This window comes from Saccostrea echinata, unplaced genomic scaffold (assembly GCF_033153115.1).
Source record: "Saccostrea echinata isolate AGI-Se365-2 ecotype Australia unplaced genomic scaffold, CSIRO_AGI_Sech_v1 ptg000001l, whole genome shotgun sequence".
In the NCBI taxonomy this organism is placed as follows: Eukaryota; Metazoa; Mollusca; class Bivalvia; order Ostreida; family Ostreidae; genus Saccostrea; species Saccostrea echinata.
In genome coordinates, this window is record NW_026889750.1 from 5,257,242 (window position 1) to 5,265,180 (window position 7,939).

Below are 7,939 nucleotides of genomic sequence, written 5' to 3' on the forward strand. Positions count from 1 at the left end.
TAATGAATTAAATATTATGTATACTAAATTGAGTTGTATAGTCAAGAAAACATCGTAGGTACTGTAATTAGTGGAACTCTCCATGTTGTTTGTTTTTGTTTTGGTTGGGATGTGTTTTCACGGGTAAATCATGTTATTTCTTTGAGTAGTATAACATGTACTCGTCTATTGTTAGCCTGCAGGTGGCCACCTGTGCTGTTGGCGATAGTTGTAAACACTCGGTTGTAAACACGCTGTAAAATTTTCAACACAAAAAGAAAGTCTGAAGCTCTGAAACTTCAAAATTTACCGCGTGTTTACAAGTATCATGTACAGCACAGGTGTCCCCTCAGACGTATCTATCTCTTTCCAAGTGACAATTTCACACCTAGTAAAGACATGTTTTAAAAATGAAATTGTTTAGTTAACAAATTTAAACTACTGAAGTTTTCTGTTCTAAATAGCAATTAAATGTAAATAGTATAAAAGCAACCTTTATAGCAGTGGTCTTAATTAATAAAATCTGAGAAAAAATATTAATTCCAACAGACTTATTGCAAGGACATTCTGTAAATTTCCCTAAGTTCAAAGAAATACAAATTTCAGTAAAAGAAAACACTAAGTCCAAAATAAATATAAAAAAAATACATACTGACTGTATAGTATTTTTTGAAAAATTATTAAGTCCAAATTTAATACAAAAATAATACAAACTAACTGTATGTAATTTTCTGTAAAATTACTAAGTTCAATTTTAATACAAAAATAATACAGATTAACTGTATGTAATTTTCTGTAAAATTACTAAGTTCAATTTTAATACAGAAAAAATACACTTGAAAAAAACTAAGTCCACAAAAATACAAAAATGATATACTGAAAATAATCTAAGTCCCCAAAAATACAAAAATAATACCCTGTAAAAAATCAAAGTCAGATTTTAATACAAAAATAATCTACCTATTTGTTGGTGATACAAAAATAATATATTTTTTCTGTATTAATTTTAAACAATACAAAAATGATTGTATTAAAAATATATTAAAAATATACTTTTATGTATTATTTTTTGATATGGGCATGTATCAACAGTAAAAATCACATAAGCAGACTTAAATAGAGGACACAGCAAGGTTATGATTAGTTTGTTGTATTTTTTGCCGCTGTTGTATGATTCATGACAGTTTTGAAAAATAAAACTGACATTAAACTGTGGAAGACAAGGTCACTGGCTTGTTGTCATCATTCATCCCTATGTCACTAATGTTGTGTAGTTCACAAGAAGCTTAACATAATCCTCCTCTCTTAATTGTTGTTTTACTTTGAAGACATTTATGCAGTGATAAACATTTTTAAAAGGTCAGACATATATTCATAATTAAGTTGTTGGTTGGTATTAATTAAAATTTAAATGCTAATAACAAATTTCATTTCACCTGAAACTGTTATTGGTATATATGCTTATATATCTGAAAATTCATGTTCTTAAGTACATGAACAGTGTGTTAATTTAATCTTTTTTTTCCTACAAACATGTAATACTAGGAATGTTGCCTAGTGATTTGAACAATAGTTCCTATGACTTGTTAGAAAACAATTTTTATTATAGATTTTTTTACAGTATATGCACCAGCATGTATTCAAACAATTGTGACTATACCTACTAGTTTGAGGAAGTAGTTTATAATGAAAAAAAACTCACTTACAACCATTCAAAAAAAAAAGCTAAAGCTAACTCTGAATTAAGAATGTCCATTGAGATACTTGGCAGTGACGGGATAGAATTTCTTCCTCACAAGGGTAAAAACTGTTTGGTAGAAGAAATAAACTTTTGTGTTTTCAAGCATTAAGTACATAAAATGAATACCTACTTCAGTACTTGTGATTTTGTGCTGTAATAAATTGCATGGGGAAACCAGAGATGTGGGTAAGTTTATATTATGAGGAACTTTTTCTTTTCTCAGTGGTTTATTTCTAATTATTTTGATTATTTTTATCCATATATACAGTTGTTGTTTAAATTTAACATGTTTAAGGGCAATTAATTGTGTACTTTGAAAGAAAAAAAATGGCAACGATTTTAAGCCTATTACCCTTCGCTTTTTTTTTTGGTGCATCTAGTAAGAGATTTTCTTGTATGCATAATATTTGTTGCATGTATCCATCTGTCTGAATATGACTTTTCTCAGTCTAGCCATCAGACAGAAAACATGTCAGAATACTTGTAAAGTTTGTTTAACACCCAATACAGATAGTTGCCAAAGATGCTGAATTTTGATAACGTCCAGGATTTTGAAGAATATCTAAATGTTGCAATATTTCATGAGTTTATCCCACCAGGGTATTGTAGTAGAAGGCAGTGTATTGACTGCAGCACTAATTTGATACTGTAGATTTTAGAGCCTACAATGTGATACCTATGTATGCAGGTGAAAATGAGACCAAGTTTCTTTGTTTGAGATGTGGAAGGTTTCCAATTTTTTAGTAGTGCACTTTGTTGTTTCGTGCCAGATGTTTCTGTGCATGTGGATGTTAATTGCATTAGCCTGATGAAATTGTGTGAAGTTTTTCATTTAATCAAAAGTTTCTGAGAAATTTTGTAAATCCATATGCTCTACTTTCTCTCTTGGGGAACCCACTTGCATCATAATGAAAGACCACTATGCTTCCATTTGTTAATTAGGGAAGGGGGTGGTGTTCATTAATTCTGACCCAAGTTTTTGAACTATAGTTAGTACATTGGCACCTATGTTAATATTTGTATGTACCAGTGTGTACCATACTGTTAGTCAATAATATTTTGTCTGATGGAGGAAACATTTTCTATAGTATTTGTCAAAACTCAGTGACCTTGTCACTTCAGGGACATGACTTTCTACCTGTGTGGACATTACAGCAGACGCCAAAGCTAGGGGGCAAAAGAGGGAACATTTCAAAAGTGTATAAAGGTAAACATTGAGAATTAGTGGTTATTGACCAGATAAAAGGAGGGAATTGGTCATCTGCAGCTAATAAATTGTATTCTGTAGTAATATGGTTTTGCTATTTCAAGATTTGATAATTGTGACCAATGCTAAATTTAATTAACTTTGTCTTGAGAGAGAGAGGGAGGAAGAAAGATGGAGAATCAAATTCTAGAAAAAAAATCAATGAAGTTTATGGTGGAGACATCCTGGATACTATAGTGATTGCTTTTTAAGAAAAAAATTAATTGCTTTTCTATTGATTTTTTTTTTATTTATAAAAGCAATATTGAGGTTTCAGAGGTAATTTTGAGAATTCATGCATGTTGATATGGACAAGTTAATTGTAAATTGCAAGGATTAAGTGTTTTAATAATGCAAATTTATTAGATTGATTAAAACTATGTAAATCAGCAAGAAATATTTACAACATTGCCATTTTCTACCCCAACTTTGTAAATATAAAAAAAAAAAAAAAAAAAAAAATAAAAGTCTGCAGTGTTTCATGGAATACATGTACCAATATTTAAAATTATGTCAGTGTAGAGACTTGAATTTTTAAATTGAATAAAACTTGGGTATCAAAATTTTTTTGGAAGAATGAAAAATAGAGAAGCTGAGTTTTCAGACCTTAATTGTTTTTTCAATAGTTTCAAGATAAATCAGACAGTGCCAGTTGAATTATAATTAAACTGCCACAGTATTTACTATCAGACAATATCCCTCTGTGAGAGATATACAATGTGTTTTACTTGTTTCTGCCACCTGTTTGCAATATAAAACATTACTGTACTTGCTTGAGCAGATTAATTCTTGTGTATAATGCTTCAGAATGTAACAAGAAAGGAGAAAATGTATGGCTGGATTGGGAATTGAACCCAGACCTATGCATCATTTGTCAGGTGGTCAAACCACAGAGTTATCAAGGCTGATATCCATGGTCCAAACCATTACATCCCTCCCTGCTTAAATTGTCTTTGCCCTTGAAGACATAACCCAAGTACTTATGCCCCTGGCAGGAATATCACCTGCAAATCCAGGTATGGTCACTGGCACCAAATTATGTAACAGGAAAGAAGAAAATGTGTTGCTGGACCAGGATTCGAACCTGGGACCCCTGCATCATTAGTCAGGTGTTCTAACCATTGAGCTATCCAGGCCGATAACCATCACCCAACCCACTACAAGAGTCTTCATCACATTTGCCAAAAAAAAAAAAAATACTTACAAAAACAAACAAACAAAACAGATTTAAAAAAAAAAAAAAATGTTACCCACATAGGAGATGTGGTTAGTTTTAGAATGAGATGGTAAATTATTGAATATATTGACAAGTTCACACATTTTTGTATCTTTCTGATAAAATACAGTTAGACAGTTTATGCATTATTTATGGTGGAATTATCGTAGGCTGGACATAATGTGACAATACAATTTCTAATACAGTAGACTCCTCAACTTGTTTCTAAAGCTGCAAGATTTCAATCTCTGTGTGGGTCATTGTCCAATTGTTTTTCAGTAATGTTTATGTGTATAAACTTGGAGGTGGATCCAGAAATTTCATAATAGGAGAGGCCTAAAGCAAATATTGTAAATGTTTGGTTTGAATTGGTCATATTTCCTAAAAAGTATAATGATATAGGCATTTCTGTTAATATTTGTAGTTTGAGTATTAATGGACAGTTTTATGTTGAATAAACACATGCACCTCTAAAATAGGTCTATTGTTGACCATCTGTTCATTGAAACCTTATATTGTGTTACTTCATAATAATATGTAGAGATTAAAACTTTTAATATTTCCCCGATTTTCCTTTATTGTGTGCGTTAACACGATAAAGGTTATTTATCATTTGGAGAGTAGGACCCTTGACTCACAGTCGCTGGAAGCACTATTGTGTTTCACAAATTTGTACAAGATATAGATTGTTATTTGTCATAGAGTAGAAAATATGTGAAAATGGCTGTTGCAGTGTATTTACGGCATCAGACAATATTATAATTTACGTACAAGTGAGAAAATTTTCCCCCAGCAATAATCTGTGGAATGCAGTTGGCTTTATAATAATCAATAAAAAAAAAAGAGAGTGCATCTATACTGAGTAATAATTCATTGCATACACATGTATTTTGTGATCAAAATATCTTTAAAATAATGCCTGATAAAAGAGTGCTTAAAATACTTGTTTGAGTGTTATATCTCACAACCTGCATGTTGTCTTCTCCTGACATGTCTGAGGAACAAGACAGCCAGACTCCCAAGAAAGTCGCTGTGATTTTTTAACTGTGTTTAATATCCTCTTCAAATTCTAATTATTTTGGAGCACTTTTTCCAAAAAAGATTTTCTTGCAAGGTACCAGCAATTTCACATGATAGTTTGTGTAATCATGGTAATTATTGTATCCTCGATGTAATTAAGTGTCTAGTGCAAAAAATTTAAAGCATTATCTTCTCCTCTCCAACCCCCAACCTCACTCCCCCAACCCCACCCACCCACACCAATCACCAGCATTGATCAATTCCACATCAATTACAAGCACCAATCACTTATACTGATCACCAAGCAGGGATCACCCATACCATGCACCAGTACAAGCACATGCTGCAGCACTATAGATGGAAAAGATATGAATTTCATAGCATGATACACATGTGTTTTGTTCTTAAATTAGAAAAAAAAGCCATTGAAATGAGATACTACAATATTTTTCAGAAGAAAACCCATGCAATTTTTGCACAGAGTCCAGGGGGCATAAAATATGGTAGTCATATTTGCCTTTATAGCAAATGAAACCTTTATGAAATTTTTTTTTATACATGTATGTATATTGATTGTTGGGATTAGAAAACCTAGCTAGAACACAAATATTGTGACCTTTCTCATTACTGTGACAGATTGCTATACTCATTTCTAATATCTTCAGGGTATCCTAAGCAATGGCATCGATTTTGTTGCTCTATGTTGCTATCATAACGATGCATCCTCTTTTTGTCATTTTTTTTCTTTTCTTGTATTAATAGATTGTGATATTATCTTCACTCTACTGAGTTCTAAGAATTGATCTGAAATTGTTGATTGCCCTAACGGTTTGATAAACCACCTTTGAAGTTGCCTGTAACATGGATAATGTTACATGTCTCCTAGATTAAAGGCCACAGAGTCAGATAACACTTAATAACAGAAGTTAATGATTTTAATATTGCAGTCATTCACAACATATTGTCAGATTCAGTATTTCATTCCACTGACCCATAACTCTCATTTGCTTCTAAGACATCAAACATAGAGCATTTAGTGTATTCGGTCAGGTTGATGAAAGTGAAACTTCATAATTAATTTTGGAATCTTCAGTTTTAGTTTTACTAGCAGTGAAGGTCAATTTTCCATATGCATACAGTCATGTATTGTGTTTAATAAATACTTTCTTCAGAAGTGATCAGGACATCTGAAAAATTTATAGCTCTTTATTTCTAGTGAAACCAGGAGACTAAACTTCCATACACTTGTCTAAAAATATTAACCAATTTGTTTCTTAGTGTCCATTGTGTCAATCCTAGTTGTAAGAACCCATTTTGCAGACAAATCAATCATTTGGTAGGCCAGTAATGTGATTCTCTGATTTACAAGTAAAGTTTTCCTCTCAGTGAAGAAGCAAATTCCTACTTAGGAGATGGTGCGAGATAATGAGAATGTGATTTTTGTTTTAAAAAAAAGATAAAACTTCAGGGGAGGTGAGTGTGCCAGACAATTCTTAAAAGAAACCTGTGTTTCAAGTACAGCACATTACTTTCAAATTATCATGATATATGATCTCAGACAGAAAATTAAGCTAGGTGATGCCAAAAAGTGCACACTGCATTCCAAACCATTTCAAAAATCTAAACATGTTGCAGAAAGCATATCACTCTTTGAGTCAGTGTTTCAGATCCATTCACTCTTTTGGTCTTGCTTATAAAAGCAGCTTCTAAAAGATATATTGTTTGATTCTGACAGATGCGACCAAGATTTATTAACAATGTTCTAAAAATAGCTGTGCCTCATCCTCACATGGCAACTGTTGGCATTGTGTCACCACAACATTCTTAGCCTGCGGTGTTTTTTTTGTTTTTGTTTGCATTCTTTTCTGCCATCTTTTCCACACTAACCTAAGCTGTGACTCAACATCAGACAAAAATCAAAGTAAAATAATCGTGCAAGAGGGAAACTATTCATAAATAAAAATTGGAATTGAAAAATTCATACAATATAAAAAAGCAGTATACTGCTATATTTCAAAAGAAATTGAAAAAAAGACAGATAATTTTTTTTTTCATGGTTAAGAGTTTTTGAACTTATTCCAAGAAAAAAAAAATTAGCTGATAACACTTGACAAGAATTATTACACTTGTAGGATTGGCTACAGGTTTAATTAAAATAAATTCAAAAAAAAAAAAATGAGGAAAATATTTGTAAAGGGATGTTTTTCCATCCTGAATATGGATTGGGTGTTAAATTAAATAAAGGAAGTACAAATGAATAACGTATGCCTCCTATTTCTATTTGAAATAAACAGTTTATTTATTTATTGTTTTTGGCCTATTTACTCATTAGATTAATTGATTTGTGCCAATAGAGATCAGATTGGGTCAGTGGCATTACATTGATGTCATATGCTACATGTTATTGGTGCACACTACTGCGCTGTACCAATCATATGTTTCTAGCTAAACCATTTATAACAGAGTTAATATGTCTGAAGAAGTAATTCTGATGAAAGATCATTTTGTGGAAATCAGTTGGGTTTTTTTTTTTTTAATGACTGAAATATTTTCTTGGGAATTTATGAGCTGACTTGTGCAGAAAAGTAAGTTTTTTAAAAAATTAATTTCATTGAAGTATGTTAGTTTAAAATGTACTGTTTTAGCTCTTGAGTGAAAGGCTGATCTAAGGAATTAAGGAGTGTTTCTAGTGCACTGCTGCAAGTTGAAGTTGCAGATGTTGTGTCTCTTCGTGATC

The 7,939-nt window shown here is 31.6% G+C and overlaps 1 non-coding gene across 1 annotated transcript; it reads right to left on the bottom strand.

Moving 5' to 3' along the window:
- Positions 1-4,027: 4,027 nt before the first annotated feature.
- Trnai-aau (transfer RNA isoleucine (anticodon AAU)) lies at positions 4,028-4,102 on the bottom strand. The gene has a single exon. It is a non-coding gene; the product is annotated as a tRNA-Ile (tRNA).
- Positions 4,103-7,939: the final 3,837 nt, after the last annotated feature.